General features: G+C 29.9%; 1 protein-coding gene across 3 annotated transcripts in view; it reads right to left on the bottom strand.

The window, feature by feature from the left end:
• The window catches only part of LOC142319087 (ubiquitin-conjugating enzyme E2Q-like protein 1), a 303230-nt gene that overhangs the window by 19993 nt on the left and 260803 nt on the right, over positions 1 to 22434 (bottom strand). The window contains exon 1 of one of the 3 annotated variants that reach the window (XM_075355973.1): positions 10253 to 10344. The exons of the other annotated variants lie outside the window; for them this stretch is intronic. The gene's annotated coding sequence lies outside the window, so the exon portion shown is untranslated. Of the gene's footprint in view, positions 1 to 10252; positions 10345 to 22434 lie in introns of those variants that run through there. 3 annotated transcript variants of the gene reach the window in all.

Genomic DNA, 22434 nt, shown 5'->3' with positions numbered 1-22434 from the left:
TGTATTCCACACAGCAGCTACCTAAGGTAACGTAGGTAAAAAGCAGGAACCCACACCCACCGGGTTGGTCTAGTGGTAAACATGTCTTTGCAAATTAGCCGATTTTGAAATTGAGGGTTCCAATGTTCAAATCCTAGTAAGGCAGTTACTTTAATATGGATTTGTATCGTGTTGGGTTTCAATTAACCACACATCTCAGAAATAGTTGACCTGAGACTGTACAAGACTACACTTCACTTACACTCATATATATCATCCTCTGAACTAATATGTAACTGTGATTCCTGGAGGCTAACAGGAAGAAAAAAAAGGTAAGAAATCAGGAGGCTGGAACTCACTTTTTGAAAAATGGTTAGTTCTGTAGGTAAAAAAAGATAATCTTTTGAATGACAGATGAGAAAATTTATATGTTATGCATGCAATAACTGTTAAGCTAAATCCCTTTTGGAGTGTAATCTGAATATAACAGACAACCTTTACATTGGAATCATAAGAAATGGAGTTTTGATTAACGGACAATTTCAAACAAATCTGTTTTAATTAGATATGTATCAAGACATGTAGCAGTAATTTTGGATCAAACAGATTGTTAAATTCTCCTTTTTTTTTTTTTGATGAATCTTTCTTTCAATAGATTTAACAGTCTACTGTGGAAGATCAAAGACTCTGCGCCTAACTCTTTAGGTGGTGATACATTCTATCACCACCTAAAATTGTATGTACTCACTTTACAAACGATTGCAATCAAGTTTATGCCACGACAGCATATCAAATTCATCTAAAAATTCATGCCATGACAGCATAATAATTAAGTTAGTGATTGTAGTACTATCAGCGAGAACAAATGTCCCAGAGGATCTCAGGTCTGGTCCATTTGGAAGCTGAGTATAACCTCTAGTCTCTCGCTTCAGCTCCAACTTCGAGGACCGCTTGGATTTTCAGCTACGTTGATTGCAACCAACATTTACTTATTTGTCCCTTAATAAGTGTGCACTTCAATTCAACAAAATTCCATGCTAAATCAGTAAATCATACCCGGGAGAATGAAAATCACACTCCTGGGCATGACCCACATTGAAACTTGAACTCTCTAACTGAGGCATGGTACCAAGCACGCCTACCTCTGGCCAATTAAACTGCCCAGGCAGAACCCTAGCCACTCGGGGTGCTAACACTAACATAATGCCCTCAGACGTCAGTGCAGGTTATGAGGAGAAGTAAGGTAGCCAAACACTAGTTGTGGATCACGGCAGTAGAAACCACAAGGAAATAAAAACTCTACCAGGTCTCACACTACTAAACTACAGCACTCAGTTGAAGACTAAGAGTAACGCAACTATTGGCAAAGATCCATTCGAGTCCGATGCGAAGGCGACCCTGCAACCAGAGTCAACAGCCCGCAAAAAATGTCCACAGTAATCACCTAACTGTTGCCAAAGAAACGATTTGGCAATTGCATAAAAAACCTAAAATCAAAAGCCCTCCGCATCGAAGACCGAATGGATTACAATATACGATATAGAAAACTTAGAACCCGCATTACCGGGTAGATCACCCAGCTTTTGATGGCTGTTGCGAAAACACCCGTTGTCCGAGACTCACAACACCAATTCACCTAACAAACATCAAGCTTCAAAAAAGGATACTAACTATCCAAGGAATTGAAATACAATTCTACCGCACGTAAGTAACAGCCACAGTCCTTACTGTTGACACTTCGTGCATAAAGGTTTGCACTCTTTGCAAACCTTTTGCAGTTGACGCAAGATGGAGCCTCGGCTTTCTGCGGACAATCGTCGCGCTTGTGACCCTTCTCGCCACAATGTACGCAGACCGACACATACTTACAGAAATTGGCTCTGTGGCCAAAACGACAGCACTTGAAGCGTCTTTGAACATCCACGTTCTCCTTAGATTGACATACAACCTACTCTCGGACACAAACTTCTTAAAGAGACCAACGCCAAGCTCAAATGTTCATGTAGTGTAGAAATAGTAGATTTTGAATCTGAATTAAGCTTCTTATTATTACAATATTATCTACTTTTTTCTATTTTAATAATTTTAATAAATAGCCAACACTTTTTTATTTTCATTCGGGTATACGAAACTATTATTTTATTATAAACTCATTATAATTACAATTCTGAGTGATTTAATTTATAAAAATCTTTTAACATGAAAATAATTGAATTTTTTTTAATTACTAATGAATAATAGCGAAAAAATGAAGGGGAAGAAAAGTAAAATTATAGATAAGCCAAAACGTATTCATTGTGTTATTAATATATAATTTCACAGTTTCTGGACTAAAAAAATATCTCTTGAAAAAAATTAAGAATTATTACATTGTAGTAATTTTAATTAAACTAAAGTTTTCACTAAAATCTTAAACAATAAACTAGCGAGTGAATCTTTACTAAAAATTAAAAAAAGAAAAAAGTGAGAGAGAGAAGAGAGAGAGAGAGAGAGTGAGAGAGAGTGATTTTCAAACGATGAATAAAGATGAGTATATGATAAAATATGAAAATCTCGGCATGATCGAAAATAGAAAGAAAGTAAATTAGAAAATATATGCGAAATATTCAGTATTTCCAACAAATTCCTCATGAATATGCTTTTATTCTTATGTTTAAGATTCTTTTTTTTTTATTTTTTTATTTTAATAATACATTCAGTTATTCCACATTCTATTATTTTTTCCTTTTGATTTTAAGTGCAAACAAAAATATTCTTTAACAACAGATATTGATTTTAAAGGAAATTTTTTATTTAATATAAAAGTAAATCTCAGTTTACATCAACTAATTATGGTTATTAACAACTTTCTCCGAGTTTGCTTCATCATACATTTTCCAGACCTTAGCCAAGAACCGAACCCCACATCTTTAGTGTATCAGTCGTTTTCACCTGTAATGCTGAATATTTTTATTTAATTAAGATATAGATTTAAATTAAGTAATCAAATAATCTGTTTTTAATTAAATTTATAATTTTATTTTATTTTTTTGGTTGTAACCGTATATAAAAAAGTTAAGCCTGTTGGCATTGTGAAAATTATACATCTAGATTTTTCGAAGTCTTGACGTCCCTGAGTTTTGTGTTGTATGTACGACTACTATTGATGTTTTCATGGATATATGTATATATGTGATTATCTGTCGGCTTCTATTTGTCTTTACATCTCAGGAACGGTTTAACCGAGGACTTTACAATAAGTATAGTAAACATATGTATTAAGGGAATTGATTTTATTAAAAAAAAAAAAAAAACTCATATGAGGGGTATAAGGAGGTGCTTTATTTTGATAGTTAGACAAATGGAAAATTGTATTCATATGTTTTTTATCTTATCAAAATACAATCAAACCGAAAAATTGTGAAAACATTCAAAACTTCTTTACATCTAAAATAAAACAAATTAACTTTTGAATTTTAAACTTTAAATAACTGTAAACTTGAAACTTTACTGTAAACTTTAAATTTATCAAAAATAGTCTTATTTAAAAAAACACTTAACAATTATAAACTCCTATCAGTTAGAAGTAATAAATCACCCAGACGATTAAAATTGAAAGTCTAAAAATTTCCAATTTTTTTCCAAATTAATTTTACCTGATGGGATATTTTTTTCTAAATGCCGTTTTAGAGCAGTTTAATTTTTTTTTAATTTATCAGAGAGATAAGGATAAATTTTTAAGCAGGTAGAAAAATTATTTTATAGTTTAAATAATTAATATACATACTATAGTTTTATGACTGTGCACTTAAATAGTATTTTCAACTTACGACATTGCACATCATCAGAGAATTAAAATTAACATAATTTTAACTTTATTTTATTTAAGTAAAATTATTATAGTTTTTGTTATAATTTTTCTACTGACAATTAATTTTTCTATTGATAATATATAAGATTGAAAAGGCAATGATAATTTTCGACTTTTCACTGGGAGAAAGGTTTAATTTTAAGCTCAATGAAAATTCCAGGAAAATTACGCAACATAATTTTTTTATTAATTCAATTACACAAAAATTTAATTCTCTAACCGTCGCTTTCCATTCTTGTTTTCCATTACTTCCAATTTTCAACCAGTTTAAAAAATGAGGGTTTCAAAAAAAAATTAGGATACCAATTAGACCCGTATGGATTTTTTTAGCACGTTCAAACCTTACTCTAAGGGAAATAAACCAATCTCTATACAATTTATAGAAGAGTTTTTTTATGTATAATCAATTGTTCATGTTTCACACACATCTTAAATGTAAGCTTATGAAATATAATGTTACATACATGGATGAAGTGAAGATATATTACATTCGGAAAGTTGCTGTACACTGGAATTATGGAAGTTTAATGATGAGACTTTTTTAATTATTATTTTGTATTTTTATTTCATTGTTTTATAGAAAATGATATTACAATAACTAATAATAAAAGGTGTTGAAAATTACCTCCTCCAAACATCAATACAACACTGCACATGTCTCAGTTTCATTTCAAACACTTTAACCAGCGGATGTACTGGAACGTCTTGTACGTATGCCGTTATGAGGTTTTTAGTTCGTAAAATCGTGCGTGGTCTGTTGCAATATACTGCTTGTTTAGCTGTTCCCCCATTGAAAGTAATCTGGGTTAGTCAGATGGAGTGATCGTGCAAGCCACATATTCCTCGAAATGATTCTTCAAGAAACGAAGAATTATTTCCATGATTTGTGAAAATGTAAAAAAAATCATTGACCTGTTAGCTACGTGCGCTGTGGCGCCACCTTGTTACAATCAACCGTGATTGAGTTCAAATTTTCTTAACCGACTAATGAAGTTTTAACAAACTTCATTCGCTGTTTTAACAAACAGCACAATAACGATCACTGTTATAAAAAAAAAAAAAAAAAAATTGGACCTACGAAGCTCGTTCTACTCAACAGAGCCAGTCTCCAATTTTCAGTTCGTTTAAAGATTGTTCGTATAATTCATGGGGATTAGTTGTCGACTACAGTCGAGTATTTTGTGAATTAATATACCTTCCAGTTGAAACCTCGCTTCATTCTTAAAAAAGTAATGTCGAGCATACCTACGGAACTTTGATCAATAAAACGTTTAAAACATAGACAGTCATTTAGTCTTTTGGACTAAATTATTGAATTTTTTTTTTTTGACTAAACATCTACATGTTTCAATCCTTCAACACATATTAATTTGTAGGGGAAAAGAGTAAGCTGTTTTCTTACAGCTTTATGTGCGTTAGCAAGTACGATATCTTGCTGTTGTGCAACTTACGCATTGACTTTGTTGGACTTTCGGCCGTAGCTCCGAAATATCAAGCAGCTTCTGTTTGTTTAGTCTAGTTAAGTCTTGCTCTTCAATCAGCATCTTCAACAGAACCTGTTGCCCGAAATGTTTCGATAAGAGTTTGAACTGCATTGAGGTGAAGAACAGGAGTATTTGGAAACTTTTTATTCCAGCAAACTTCACGAAAGACGTGTTCAATGAGAAAAATGCATGTCTCTACCGAAAGAACCATTAGATTTTTTGCAACTATTAATTCCGATGAACGAAACAATACGAAACGAAACGGACTGATCACAATTCAACTGATCTCTTGGTTTATTACTGAGCAACGCTCAACGAACCTACAAGGCAACCAACCTAACACCGAAAGAACAGAATGTAACACATAATTCTAAAGGATACTGCACTGCGACTTTCCGAATTTCAAAACAATTGATTATTAAAGGAATGATGATTTAATTTTCAACAGAAAATGTAGGATATTCTAGAAGAAAATTTAAGAGTAAAAATTAGTATATTTTCTCATACGCAGAATTCTTTAGCTTATTATCGTTACAAGTCACTTCATTTATTTTCTCTGCATAATTTTATCATTTTTATTAAAATGTTGGTTTCTCGTCTTGCGTTTTTCTTTTGAGCAGTTTTTTTTCATACGAATCTTATTTTGTTTTAACGTATACGTATTTTAAATACAAATAAAATTAAATAAAACCATGAACAAATTACGTTTTACAAATAAAATCAAATAAATAAAACAAATTAGAAACAATCTGTAGTAAAAACAAAAGAATAACAATTTTAGATTTTCTTTTAAATTAATGCTTTTTGAAGGCGGTGCCAAATTAAGGATAAGCAAATTATTGTTTTAATTTAACACCGACTTCCAAAAGACATTTAAAAAAAATTAAAAAATTTATTTTTGTATTTTTTTAAAACTAGGTTCTGTACCTATTTAAAAGGGTTTAAAAAAGTTTATCATAATATATCATTTAAATTAGCTAAACTAAATTTAAACTCTTCAAAACACACTAACATTTCATACTAAATAAATTAAAAACATTTTCACAGGCCAGATTTGAGAAAAAAATTTGACCAAAACGTTCGTTTTGTAAGAATCCTCTAAAGAAAGGATACTAGAATATTAGTAATAGAATTTTGCAGCCATCATTACACTGAGCACTGGGCACATTACAATGCGTATTCAGTGTGATAACGATGTAATTTTTCATAGTTCTTAAGATTTCTTCATGAAGTAAAAATCACTGAGGTCGGTATGGCATCTATCCCTGAAGATTGATTTATAGAAATAACTTCTGTAGGCATAGGAAACAATTGGGAAATTACCCTGAACTAGATTTCATCAGGGTAGTAATAGTAGTGTTTGAATTATCTTGCGGACAATATTAAAAAAATGATCAGAATAGTCTTTTAACAGTGATTTCTGTGCATTATGAATATTGTACAAAGAAATATAAACCAGGAATAATAAACTTTTCTATTTAATAAGTTTTTTAAAGGGGTTACACACCATATCAGATTAAACGTGTATTTCTTAAAATTAAATTAAACGTAAGGAATCGAAACCCTACTGCTTACTACTGCAGTCCCACTTACAGTGCAAATGTAATAATTAAATTTAAAATACACAAGGCAACAATCGACGAACATGCGGCTGCAGTGGAAAACATGGAACAAATTAAAGTTAAAATTTCCACGAAAATTAATAAAATATTTATTTGTAGAAAAAAAACTTCAATATTTATTAAATCGTCTATAAGCATAATTTACAAAATAACGAACAAATTTGTTTTATTCTTTAAGTAACGAATAGAACATTATGAACTTTCCCCAAATAACAATTATATATATATATATATATATATATATATATATATATATATATATATATATGTATTCTACTTTTTCATTAAACCGATTTCAAAAAAAAGTCTACAAGATTAAAAATAGCGTTTATATTCTTTAAATTTCGACTTTATAAGGTCGTTGTCAGCACTGGTAAATCATTTTTAATTTGATCCTAGTTTCAAAAAGTTGAAACAACAAGAAGAAAGCTTGTAATTAAAACTGAAACAGTTAAATAAGTTTTTTTATGCCGGTTTTTTGAAGGCTGTTAAAAAAAGTTTTATATTTTCGGGTTTATTTTCTTAAATAAATTTTTTGTTCAAATATATTTGTTTATTATTTTTTGTAAATGAGAAATACGAAGGGGCAACGATAAAAAGTAACTATCGAAAACTAAAGTGAGTTTAAGTATTTAACAGCGTACTGATAAAGGCACGATGCTTTATATAGTCATAGAACGTTATCTGAAAAAAAAACGTTATATTTAAAAGGAAATCGTGAAGTATCTAACACGTAGCCATTGAAAGACAGAAGGATGAAAATGTTGGGTCACGTAAAAAGTGAAGGGGATATCACGTGTGCTCTGGTGACTACAGTGTTTACTCTGTCATGCTACCCATCCATCCTACGTAAAAAAAAGAAAAAACTAAAACTGACATTTTAAAACAAAAAAAAATTATGAAAGATCGCTACACGAATGCGTTTCGTTTAAGGAATTTGTGTGCAAGTAATCTTAATGCAATATTTCTTAAAAATATGAAAGCGCGTTATAAAACACCCAGATAATGAAATGCTAAAATTTCTGAGCTAAAGCCGGATTACGTTTGATCAGTTAAAAATAGATTATCGAAATCTTCCTTTTGTTGTGAACTTTTTTTCTCCCAGGCGCACAACGAATCGTCATTATTAGCGCCCTAACAAAATATTTATGTAGTAAATAAATTTAGAAAATTAACAATTAAAAAATTAAAACCTAACAACGTAAAGATTTATCTTAAAACGATAAAGCCTGTAACCTAAGATAAAAGCGAAATAAAAACCGCAGTGAATACAAAATTAAAAAAAAGTAACTTAAAAGAATAAAAATTACCATCCAGCATACGCCAAACGGTATGTATACACAGTGGACAAGGACCGTAAAAATAATTAAATTCTTCAATCAAGATTTACGGCCTTCATAAATCGCAAGACGGTCTATAACATCATTGCATTGTTCACCGACATATTTCGCATGTCAACCCCTAGTTTAAACTTTCGACGCAATGCCGCATAACATATACAATCCACAAGGATATGGTACACTGTTGGTTGGCAGTCGCAGTGAGCACAAAGGAGTGCATCTATTTAAGTCATGAATTATCCATAAGTGATCCTAGGTTGCCCTAATCGCAAACGGCAAATCCTCCTTTCGACGGGTTTTTCTGCATGAGGAGCTCTACGGTGACACAGTGTTCTTAACTGGCGTAGTTTATTGTTGATGGTGGCATCCAATTCTGTTTGCCACTCACTATGAACCACACTCCTCAGGAAACAGACAAGATCGTTCGAAACTACGAGATTGATGAAAGTAAGCTGGAAAAAAGCCTCTTTTGATGCACTATCAGTACGCTCATTGCCTGAAATTCCAACATTGCTGGGGATCCAGCAGAAACTCACAGTTATATTCCGTTGTCATTTGCGAAATAACACACTGAATCTTACAAACAATAGGGTGTCTGGAGTACATATCACTAATCTTTTGGTGTGAACAGATATAAAAGAAAAAAAAGGTTGAAGGTTGTATGATGTCGGTTAAAAGCATAACTATTTAAAAAAAAAATTCTCGAAAACACAAGACTAATAGGCTTTAAATTTTAACTTTTAGAAGTTTAGAAACAAATCACTTTTACAAATTTTGTAATGGTTAATTTAATGCAGATATTAAAATATTGAAATTTAAAGAAGGATTGTAAAAATACTACTTGAAGTATTATTAATTTTTATGTGCAATTTTAAAAATCAAGTTTTATTTTCCCGGCTAAACTATACTGTGTATAGCTCTGCAGTAAATTACATAAGGTAAAAATTTTAATCAAAAAAAAAAAAAAAAAATTATGTATCAAAAACTTTTATGTATTTTCATATAATTTAATGCCTCTCGTGTAATTAAGATACTTCTTGATGGTATTTAAGCTTATTCTAATTTCCATACAGGAGCAGGAGCTAAAAACCCTTTTTTTGTCGTCTCTGGACTAAAAGTCACATTCCTGTAATAATTAGGTGATTCCAGTGCATTAGTATGTTACTTCGGTTATATACTTGAGCGACTTCATTTAGAAGTGAAAAATAATAAAACTAATTTTTTTATTCTTTTGTCAGATATCATCTTCTGGCTGGATTGATTTTTATAAAATTATTTACAATGACTTAAAATGTAAGTCATTTAATTTTGGTTACAATCAGTCAAGGGGTACGAACACTAAGATACTAACGTACGACACTAAGATACGAACACTATGGATTCCGTATCTATTCTATTAAAAAGTAGAATCATTTATTTACATAATTCTTAAGTTGTATACTTTCATACTTTAATGTTCCACTTAATTTTCCTCGTAAGTCCCAACTCTTTAATCAGTTTTTTCTTCTAACAAATTATTTTATTTAAAATTTGGATACAATAAAACACGTTGCTCGGATAAAACGTCACTAGTAAGAAATACAAAGACCTGCTTATCGATAAAAAGAATAAAATAAAAGAACAATTCAAAGAAATAATGTAACGTCTGCTACCGAGCGTAAGCTAAAATTTTCTCAAATGCAGGAATATATATATATATTATTTATTTATCTTAAGTTTTACAATTAATTTTATTGAATTTTAACATGAACATACTTTGAATATTTAAATAATAATAATAATAATAATAATTTTTCTTAACTTAAGTTAAGAAAAAAGTCCAAAATCAAATTTATTTTGATTTTGGGCTTTTTTGTACACTTTTGGTTTAGTCGATTGCAATTAAAAGGGAGGTGGAAAACTAGATGTTATAGCAGTCCTAAATCCAAAATTTCAAAGTCCTACGACTAATCTTTTTTGAGTTATTGAGATACATACCCATATACGTATACGTACGTACGTACAGACGTCACGCCGAAACTAGCCAAAGTGGATTTAGATATGGTCAAAATGGATATTTCTGTTGAAATCTGAAACAGAAATTTTTCGCGATCACAATACTTCCTTTACTTCGTACAAGGAAGTAAAAACCCATAAATACTCGTATATTAGTAATTATGACAAAAGAGATAGTCGCTTCATGCCGTGGCATTAAAAGTTATATAACGTCTATATTTTCGTATGGCTAACAATTATTTTATTTTGATAAAATTAATCTCTAATTCAATTACGTTCTTTCAAAGCTGTTTGATTTTTCCTTCTTTTATAAGCAATTATTATTATATTTTAAGATTAGCTTTCCTTTTTTTAAATTAACGACTGTAACATTACGTAACTTATTTACTGACGGTAAAGTGTAATTAATTTATAACCAGTTAGGAAAGATAACCTAATTATAATCTTTTAATATAGATTAATAACTTTTTCATTTCCTCCAACAACACTAACTTTTTTGTAGGTAACTTAGCTACATACAGCAGTTTAATATAAATTTTGTTGTAAAATAAATTATACATTTGTTGTCCACTTGATACGTCCAACTAAAAAATCGGGTGGGGCTGTGTCGGAGGACACGGCCGTTGGTTTAACGTGAAACGTTACAGGCCTTGGATGTAGTGCTCCGAACAACAGACCAACCAACTTATCTGTAGAGTTAAATGGGAGAGCCACCATCGTATTTTTTGAATAAAACTGAAATTCCCCAATGGAAAATTTTAGTTCCTTCATTTGGCAACTTTACAGAAAAAGTAGTCGCTCTGTATGTCAGCGAGTCACTTTTAGTGTATTGGATTGAAATAAAAACGAGACACTGAATGCGTACTAAATTTAATCTTAATATTCGTCATTCTCGTCGCAGTCGAACGGATTCCAGTCTATCTGTATATTATAGTACTTTTACAGCGGCTTGGTTTACCAAGTAGCGCAGTCACGCCTTGATCACAGATTTGCGTACGAAACCGCTCAGATAATTAGATTTGTAAAATCTAATCTAGTCTAATCTTTTTTCTTTATGTTGACGTTGTAGGTAAAGTCATCGTCTATCCGCTTCAGTAGTTGCTGCACCATGTTGTTCACATCGACTGGTACGTTGATCACCTGGCCGACTATAACATAATTAATGTAGCGTCGACGACAAATTTGCATAAAGGGTAAGCGTGGCGAAATCAAGTGAACACTTATCGGATCGATCGGTGGCAGGTCACCCGGCTTCGGGGGATATCGAAATCTGTTTGAGCGCGAGAGCGTCGGGATATTACTGACATCTTGCTACAGATACTTCACAAACGAAATTCCGCTACATTTTTGCCGGGGAATTTAGTCTGAAGAAGAGGAATGTTGCGAGGTTTTGCCCGGTTTAAATCTCTGTCGAACCAAAGCCAATTACAAACGGTGCTAGATAGACCAAACGGATTTTTTTCAAATACTGTTTTGAAGCGTTTGTCCGCTCACGACAATGGTCCTGTATCGCATCAATTCGACTGACGTTGATATCCGTCAGCCCGGGGACGTCTTCGACAGATGTATGGGTGTTATCTTCTCTCGTTATGTCCATTAGTTCGGGTACAGCAGCGATAGAGGTGCTTGTGCCTTCGGCGTCGTTCACTGAGCGCGTCGTGCCAGCTTTGCGACTCCCGAAAAAGTCTCGCTCGCTCGGCACCGGACACTGGGGTACCTTTACGTGGCCCATAAGCTCTCCTTTCCAACGATATGCGTAATTTATATTTCCGTCTGGCTTTTGCGCGGGCTGAGGCTGACATATTGAATTTTTATACTTTTTTACTTGTTTACTTTACACATAAATATTGTCCAAAATACACTTAGTATTACTTAAATCATTCTACCTTGACAAACTCTAAACACAAACACACGAATCACCGCGCTATCACGTCTAAATCGTGAGCTACACTGAATGGAAATGAGTGAGAGCGCAAGTTTTTTCCGACCTGCACTGTGCTCCCTCCAATTTTCAGAAAAAGCTGAAACAGCCTTTTCTGAAAAGTATAAACAGCTTTTTCTGAAAAGTTTATTTTATATATATATATATATATATATATATATATTTTTAAAATGCAATTGGGCTCTAATTCTGTAATTTCTACCAAAGTACACCTCTCTAGTACTGTCTACGGCTGTGCAGATCCATGGTATCGAAGTTGAACTTTAGATATTATCAAACTCATTAGATAACTTACCTATATTATTATATAAAGAGGAAGAGGGTCTTTGTTTGTCCCGGATAAACATAAAAACTTCTCGATCAGTGGAAACCAAATTTTTACCCTTGTTTCTTGGCGTAATTGTTTTTAGATATATTTCATCTCGAAAAAAATATATACTCGTATACTGTGTTTGTACGTAGTAGTGGAGATTTACCGGTTGAAGCACAAACTTTAATGAATTGAATTACAGTGAACTCTGAGTGTCTGTTACTGTGTGAACTAAGGTTTTAAACTGAATGATTCGAATCAATCAAATGAATAATATTTCAAAAATAAAATTAAATTTATGTTAAATAGAATGATATTAAATAAATTAAAAAAAAAAAAAATTGAACAACAATGGCTTCCCGTGGGGGACTGCGTGTGAGGCTAGAGTGGTGAGGTATATGCGAGGATCGTGGGAGGCTAGACCAATTACCATCAACTGGTAACAAATGGAGTGCCCCTGGGGCGATGTTTCTGGAGATGCAATGGGGTGCTCTTATAATATCTCTGCAAACAATAGTTCGATTTTCAAAATTCAAACGGGTTATTTGTTAATAGGATGAAGGCTAACTATTGTATGCATCAGGTACACTCTCGATCTAACAGATCACGAATATTCGGAAATGTATATATATGTCTGTTTGTTACTGGATCACGCGAAAACAAATCTACCAATTACTTTCAGATCTGCAAGATACATTCGTGTTATCCCAGGGAAGGTTGTAAGCCATCGACCGAGATCCTAGCTCCCTTCAAAGTTAAGATATTAAATATATTCATTTTTTCTTCGCCAAAAAGAGTGTGAAGTTGTGAATTAAAAGTATTCATTAAGGATTAAAAAGATTAATACTTTTACTTCGTTTCTGCCTCCATGGTAAAGAAATAAGTTATGAATTTTTCGTGTCAAAGAAGTATTGTACTTTAGTTACCATAGTTACTATTATTATATCTTTTTTAATTTAGTTTCTTTTTCAGGTCTCTATAAAGCCTGAATATTATAATTATTATTTATCAGTATTAGTCTAACAACCAGCGAGGATAAAGTACAGTGCCGGAGTCCAGGAGGTGGAGCCCTCTGGGTAAATGGGAATGGCGTCGGAAGCAAGCTCTGCGGGTGTTCAGGACGCCGGTCCCTCTGGCAAATTGGGAATGGCGAGCAAAGCGAGCTCTGCAGCCATGGGGTAGGCAGCCAACTACCGACTCGAGATTTTTAAAAATTATTGTTTTCTAAATGAGTCGTTATCAGGGTGGGAACAGTTTTTAACTTTGTAAGAGGATTAACAAGGTTATAAACCATAGAAAAATAGAATTTTTATAAAATTTTCTAACTATATTCTAACAGATATTTTTGTCAAGCTATTCCTGATAATGTTACTTGAGGTGTATTGAACTGCGATAAAATATATACGACAGTGTAACTTAGCAAATTATATAATTGGTGCTAATTTTACAAAGGATTTTACAAGCGATACTAAAAACCTTTCAACCTACTCAAAAGACATTCTTCGTGAATAATTGAGTGGTATTCTTCGTCAATCACTCTATATACGAATATAAAAATAAGGGTTACTCTAACTTATTTTAAGTTTCAAATTTATCAATAAAGAAGGACATTTCAATTTTAAGTTGTATCAAAATCCCGAGAAAGTACATAAAGTATTTTTACAAGCTTTTAAAATTATGTTTAACTATTATTTTTTTGGTAATCTTTATTTAAAAAAAAAAATAAATAAAAAAAAAAACAATTCAAATCCTGAAATGGAAAACAAATGTAGGTCATCATGCGCATACTAATATAATTACATAACCAAGCTTTTTTTAATAGTTTTTGGGTAAAGAGGCTGTAAAACATTGATAAATCTGGGAAGAATTATTTGTTTCCTAACAGAAGTTCAGTATTTTTATAATGTACAAAAGTCAGAAAATAAAATACTATGCAACATATAGACGGCAAGAATACTTATAAAAGATATCATTGTAAATGTAGAAAAAAATATATTTTGATTAAAAATAAAATCGATCTTGAATAAACTTTTTTTATCAAAATCTAAAAAAATAAAAAGTTAAAAAAAATTTATTGTAGATAAAATGAAATAACGATTCTATTCACAATTTGTCTTGGATACTTAAAACGATCAACCATTAAGAATAACCTTTCCACGACTGAAGTCACATATAAAAATTTAACATGAAACCACATAAAAATTATTGTAATAAAATATTGTTCTTAGAAGTAGGAAACGAAATAAGGGCGATTCGTCCTTGTACTTAAAGCATACATTTAAGCTACATAAATGACCTTGATAGAAAAACTGCATATTAATATGAATAAATATGTATTTACTATAATATTTGATATAATTAGGCATCTTTGTAACAGAAATAATTACTCTCTTATGTATGTATATAATTGAATATGTTTATAATATTGTATGTAAATTGTCGGTAGAAAGTAAAAGTTTGCCTTAAGGAATAGTTTTACTCTTTTATTGCGTAATAGGATAGCTAAATATAGATGAAAAAATAAAACTATTGTACTCTTATTACATTTGTAATTTTTTTTACTGTAGTTTTCTCTTATATAGGTGCATATTATGAGCAAAAATTAGATTTTTTATCCCAAGCCTCACCAGAGATATCAAGCCTCAAGCTTCCAATTAAATATAAAAGATTGTAATTTTCAAAAATTCATAAAAAAAAGAAATCAATGTTTTTCCTCGGTGTATGGTGAGTATCATTGTATAAGTAACAATAATAAAAAATTGATATTTTTCCTTCATAGTTATTTTAAGTTTTAAGAAGTGGAATTTATTAAATTTTGGAGCAAATTTTCACTTATTAAGGCTTTTAATATAAAGGATCCAAATTAAAGAGGAGACTTTTATGATAAAATGGTGTATTTTGTAATGTTTTAGCACAATCCATTCCAAAAATATTAAAATTTACGCTAATATCTACAGTCAAAAATTAACACGAACTGCTAAAAAAAAATGGCTGCCACTCACAAGCGGATCGAGATAAAAATAAATAAATATATGTTTTGGATTTCCAATGTGTTTGGAAATAACATAAAAAAGAAAGAAATTGAAATTGCTGGAGCAACTAAACTACCAAATATATTTTGGTTTGATCACTTCATATGGATTGATTCACCATTATAATACAAAGAAACAATTAACTTCTTTAAACAAAGGACACGGGATAAGATGTAAAACATGAAAACATTCAAAAATAGTTATCGATTTTATTTAAAATCTTAAACTAGACAATTTCGATCGTTAAACAATCATCTTCATCATCAGTAGACAAGAGGACACAGAATATATAAGAAACTAATCAAGTAGATTAAACTGATAAATGAAAAAAAAGTATAAGTATTAATGGACAAAAAAATAATCTCTCTTTTTTCATTTATTTCTCTCTTTTCATTCAATTTACATACTTTTCTTATACATGTTTATTCCAAACCCCCATCAATGAAATGTATATTCCGCATTACGGAATTAACATAATATATTCTGCTTTATGGGAGTGAGACTGTACGGGTCTTTAAAAAATAAACCAGGATCAAGTAATAGTTGAAGTGAAATTTGAGAAAAGTGAAAGGCTACTGTTTATAGATAATATGGTAAGGAATGAGGATTTTATAACAAATATGTATAGGTCGATTGATAAGATGAGGGATCACAAAAGTGGTTGGTGCAATCATTTGGAATGCATAGAAAAAAACTATGTTGTCTTGATTAGCAACGAAATACTAACCACATGGTCACCGAAGTGTGGGTCTCCAAGGAGAAGATGGTGACAGGAAGAGGAAGAAGAAGAGTTGCCTAAACCGTGAAATGAAGAAGGAATGTGTAAGATGTAAATAAAAGCCGGTTTATCAACAACTACATACAAAATGTGAGTAAATTAATAAAATATATAAACAAACAAATATCAAGCATTATTATTCATCATAATATTTTAAATGCACTTTCAGAATGTCACATTCTTTTTGCATAAAAACGTTTTGTAGTTATAAAAAATAAACTTCTCGAAAAAGAAAAGAAATATACTCTTTTTTATTTTTTGCACCCTTATTCGACTGTCCAAATGAAACGCGGACAAATTCTAAAAATATACTCAACTATATAATAACTAATATTTTCCAATTGCTCTTGTTCATTTTGGTAGTTCTGAGACTAAAGGTTTTCTAGATATCAGCCAATTTTCAATTAATAATTATTCAAAGAACAATATAAAAAATGTGTACAATAAACAAAATACACAACCATTATTATGTTGCGGATTTGTGAAATAAGAACGTGATTTAATAATTTTGTTTTTCAGTAACTTATACCAGAAAATAATAAATGGAAAATTGTAATATAAGCAGTGGTCCATAACATGCTCTATGCTAATATATAATCGTTAGAAGCAAAAATTGTTATTTTAAAAGAGCCAGAGCATCTTGTCTAATTACATTAATGATGATTACATTTCTTTGCAGTGGTATTCAGTAACTTATTCTGATTAACGAAAAGAACATAAATGTTTTTTATTTATTTTTAAAAATAACGTTATTTAATAATAATGTTTAGTTGAAATGTCTATAATTTTTAAAAAGACTAATAACTGGAAAGCCGTTGGTTAAAAATTTGAAAATATATTAATTATTAAGCCGTTAATAAAGTATATTTTTGGAATTGTTTTAAGCTTTCATGAGGCCATAAAGAAAAATATAAAAAATTAATTTCTTTAGCTTTTTGAAGACAAATTTCAGTAGTGAAATGAGATTGGATTTGTTAACTAAGTACGTTACAACTATCGTTAAACTTTTGTTGTTATTATGAAGATATTATTACTTAGCGTCAACTCACCAGCGAATATATAACGTGACTCGTTTAAACAAAGAGAACAGTGAAATTACGAGTATTAAATATTAATACTTGTTGGCATATAATACTAGTTTTTATAATTTCAAGTACAATTTTAAATTGTAAGATATCATTTTAATAAGATACTCGAACATACCGTTTTTACTATCTGGCATCATAGTTCTAGTGCTATACTGCAAGGACAGTATTCTAGGTAACCTAGAAAATAAGGTATGGATATTTTTCTTGCAATTCTTGACATTTAAAGACTCAGGGAAAAAAATCAGCGAGGGATAATGTACATACGGACGAATGTACGTGTATGTTGGCGTGTTTGAAGCTTAATAACTTTTGACTGGATACACCGATTTTAATGAAATTCTGTACAGAGACTCCTGTATATGGGGCAATTTATCGGTAAAGTTTTTGGATAAATACCTCTAGGGAATGAGGTAGATAGATTTTTGGGGTTAATTTCCTCAAAATTTTGCAAACATAACCCCACTTTTTAATAAGTTCAGTACCATGTGTGCTTGCTTATCTTACCAATTTAAAAAAAAATTTCCTAACATCCCCACTTCCCAAAAATCGAAAAAAGCTATCTTTTTATTTACTACATATTTTTTAACCGATTATTTTTCTAGGCACAGCAATAGTGCAAGTCACCCAAAAAAATAAAAAAATAGGGATTAATAATGGGTGTGGGGGAGCAGATAAAACTTCAAAGATTGAATTTTTTAAACCTTTTTTTGGCTTATTTAAACTTTTAATAATCATATTACAATAAAATTTCATTATAATTCATCCTCCCACCATCAAAAAAGAAATCCTAGGTAACATTTTATTGGTTGTACATTAAATGTTTTCGTTAATCAGGAAAGTATTACGACTTTGTTAAGCTTTTTAATCCTAATTAACTTGTAAACTTCAATCTGTTATGGGTCACTTGCATCATTCTACAACCAACTTAAGTTTATTTAAGTTGGCAATAAATGTTCCGAACAACGCCTAGATTGATATATTATACTGTACAATAAAAAACGCTAACTCCCCTTCCTTGCAGTGGCCTACCGAACTTAGTATTAATGTTATTTGAAATTTGCTATCTCATATCAGTAAAACTTATCTTTAAAAGAAAATCATTTATTGATAAAATTCAAATTGATTTCAAATAGGAAAAGCCCTATTTATAAAAAAAAATTATACTGTACTAAATTCTGAGAATAATAAACAGATCAAATAATTAAATTCCGTTAAATCTTTTAATAAATAATCGTGATTAAATTAATTTTAATCCAAAATCCCTAAACATCCTAAAGAATTAAAAGTTGATAATTTTATACGATTTTCAATTAAATATGTACTGGGCGTTAACAAAAGTATGGCAATCCTAATGTAATCTTTCAATAGTTGAATATAGAAAAACGAAATTTATGCTCCTACTTTTCTATTATGAAATGATATATTTTTCGGCAGAGACCACTACTACTCGAATACTCAGGAAGGAAACTCAAAAATATTAAATGGAAGTGGTAGGATTCTGACAGATAATTTTAAAGGCATAGAAAAAATAATTCTCAGGGAAAAACTTCGGACTATGACAATCTTAAACAAATAAAGAGCTATTTAATGTTTTTCACAACTAGTTTCAGAAGTGGCTGTGATAAGTAGCTATTTAAAAAAAATTATCTATACTATAACTTAACTATAGCCCTAACTTAACTATAAATGACCCCAAGTAGCGGACATATAAAAGAATAGATCGATTTGACGGTAGGGATAGATAAAAACTTATATTTTTTAGTTTCATTGCTGATCAATTATTTAAGTAGTATTAACTACTTTTGAAACTTTTACTTTTACTTTTGAAAAACATTACACGGCTACAGTTTTGGTTAGGATTGATGTAATCCAAACCTTTTTTATACCAGCATTTATTTTCTGTACGCTTTAAACGTCACAATCCTACCTTTTAAATTTAAAATTTTTAAATTGCTCCTTCCCCGGGTGCTTAGAGATGTTGTAACTTCATCGGCTAAATTGTATTTCTCTACGTTTAACTGTTGAAAGAATTATTTAAAGGTTGCCATACTCTAACATCTGTATGTATAAGAAAATTTTATTTAATCTTCACCGAAATTAATTCAATATATGAAACAAATAATTGAAAAATAAATATTTGTGATAATTTTTTCCAAATAAATTTCATAAAAAAAAAAATAATAATAAAAAACAAAAAAATAGAATTACGGGGAAAGTATTCATCATTTTACCACCTTATTAGGTAGATAATGATAGTCATAAATAAAAGTAAATGTAGTTCTACAGATTTATTAAAATAATTTATCGATGTGGCTAATGAAAAACCATAAAAAACGAAATCAAATCTAGATATTTGTTTTTAGATTTTCATTTTAAAATTACACAAATCAAAAATCAAGCTGATATCTTCATTTTTTTAAAGAGATTATATAAAAAAATAGTTGGGTTTCAAAAAAATTAAAAAATCCATTTTAACCCTTAAACTTGGAATTTCAAAAATCTAGAAATTTGTTTTTACATATTCTCATGAAGATTAAACACCAAAAAATCAAGCTGATAACTTCATTTGTTACAGAGAAAATGAAAATACAATCAATTTCATCGTTACTCCATTTTAACCATTAAACTCCGAATTTACAAAAAAAAAACTTCCTTAGTGGAGACTTACACCTAAAAACGTGTATACAGATTTATTTTAAGTAATTTTTGCTAGGCGTCGATTATGAATCGGTCACATGTTTTACATACATAGATTTATATAAGTCGAAAAAAGTACTGCTTTTTACGGCTTCATTTGCAAGAAACACAAAGAGAAACATGCCTTGATAAAAATAAGAAAACAGACATGTAAAGAGACTGCTATTGAAGTTGAAAAAGACTATCTGGAGTACGGAAAGGTCTTTTTTATCGTTTTTATTTTTGCCTAATTTGTTCAACTTTCTTTAATTTTAGCGTGAAAATATTTTTAATGTAAGAATGACATCGTTATGCTATAACAATCTACCGCAGTAATGTTGACGGAAAAAATGAGTAAAATATCTTTAATTTTTCCGTTTAAAAAAAAATCCTCCTTAAGTAAGCTGATAGTAAAACTGGCCCGTTTAGTGAAACGTAAAACTTAAGTGTTGATAAAAAAAAGATAAAATACGCATTACATGAAAGTCTAATTGTGAACCTTCAATTTCTGAATTCGGTTGAAAAAAGGCACAAGATAGTGCGTGTATTTGTAATAAAGGTTTTTTAAATTTTATTAATTTTATTTGATAAAGAAATGAAATATTTCCAAACGGATTTTATATCAGGAAAAAAGTAATAATTTTTATTAAAATTATAATAAGAAATTCATAGAAAAACAGCAGATTGATGGATATTTTTACGTTAATACAAAAGTACTTATTTTTAGTTTAGTACGTTATTAAAGTACTTTTATTTTCTTTTTTATGAAAGATATTTCAATAAATATCCTATTATAGAAAGATTACAAATATAAAAGAAAAGCTAAAATGAATTACAGCTATTTTGTGAAGCTTATTTATAGAATATTTCCAATAATATCTTAGAAGAAGAAAGACTAAACATTTTATTTCATTATTAAACTTCCATTTAATAAAATATTTTTATTATTGTATTTCTTTTTGTAGTTATTTATGACTTATAAGTGCATTCACAAGCAATGTATATAATATTTAATTATAATATTCACGCGCCAGTGATTACACATTAAAATCGTGTATAACTTTACCTTCTAAATCCTGAGTTTTATAGAATTACGTCCACACACACACACACACACACACACCATGCGCGCGCGCGCATATACATTGCATATATTTTGTGATATATCTAAAATGTCACGTTTCTCTCTCAATTGGTTGTGTTATGATTTAAAATTAACTAATTTTGCTAAGAACTACTACTAGGATGCAACAAAAGATACCTGAAATCAAATATTGCTATAATCTGTAAAAAGAAACATCAAACTTGATTTTGAAGTCAATTACCTTATCGGTAAGAAGGCATAAGCAAGTTTAATTCACGGTTAATTTTTAATGTTTGTCGATTTCATAATTAACTTATGTGTAACACCGTTAATAAAAACGATCAGTCCATTATCCAGTTATAAAGAAAAATTTAGCGATTTTAAAAACATTTTAATTTTTTTCTTGAAGTTTTTTTTTTAGTATTAACAAAAAAAAACCAAAACTGCCAAGAGAAATAAAGATTAGTGTAAAAATATTAAAATAAAAAATGTGACCACGATGTTATTGAACCGAGCTTAAAATTTAAACCTTTCCCATGTTATAAAAATTGTTATTACCCTTATGACCTTTACTTATTTCTTATCAAATAATAGAGTTCAATAATGATTTGTTAAACCTGTAAAAGATTATAAAAATTTACAAAAATTCAGATTGTGTTAATTCACACTCTTGTAAGGACAATAAAAAATAAACAAAATAAATAAATAAAACTAATATTATTTTAGACTGAGAACAAATAATTTTAACAATTTATCTTTATTTTGTTTTAAAAGATTAAAATTACTCCACCTAATAAAAATTCATTATTAATAACAAAACTAAAGTTATTAATCTGTTGCAATAGTCAAAAGGTTAAGGAAAGTATTTTTTAAAAATTTAGAGATGTACAATGTTTGTATGAAATATTTTTTCAAGTCTTTAATTTTTAATGGCACATCCAATGATAAATATCTGTAACTAGATAGATAAAGTAAAAATTAACAAAAATAAAACTGATTTAAAAAACCCTGTAAATAATAGATTTGATTTTTGTAAAATCTTGACTTTTTGAATTAGAGCTAAATTAAACAAAAATTTAGAGGTAGTTATTTAGACCGGTTTTTATTTTGAAATCGATTTTGTATTTTGGTAAAATGTTTATTTAAAATTTTTCTGTTTTATTTAAGATGCCAATGGCTCTACAATAAACCCTCACCAAGAAAAAAAAAATCTGTCCATCCTTAATACACAGACTACAGAGAGACTTGTCGACT

This window comes from Lycorma delicatula, chromosome 2 (genome assembly GCF_047948215.1).
Source record: "Lycorma delicatula isolate Av1 chromosome 2, ASM4794821v1, whole genome shotgun sequence".
Lineage (NCBI taxonomy): Eukaryota > Metazoa > Arthropoda > Insecta > Hemiptera > Fulgoridae > Lycorma > Lycorma delicatula.
Note: the sequence above shows the minus strand (reverse complement) of the source record. Positions and strands in the feature narration are given on the sequence as shown.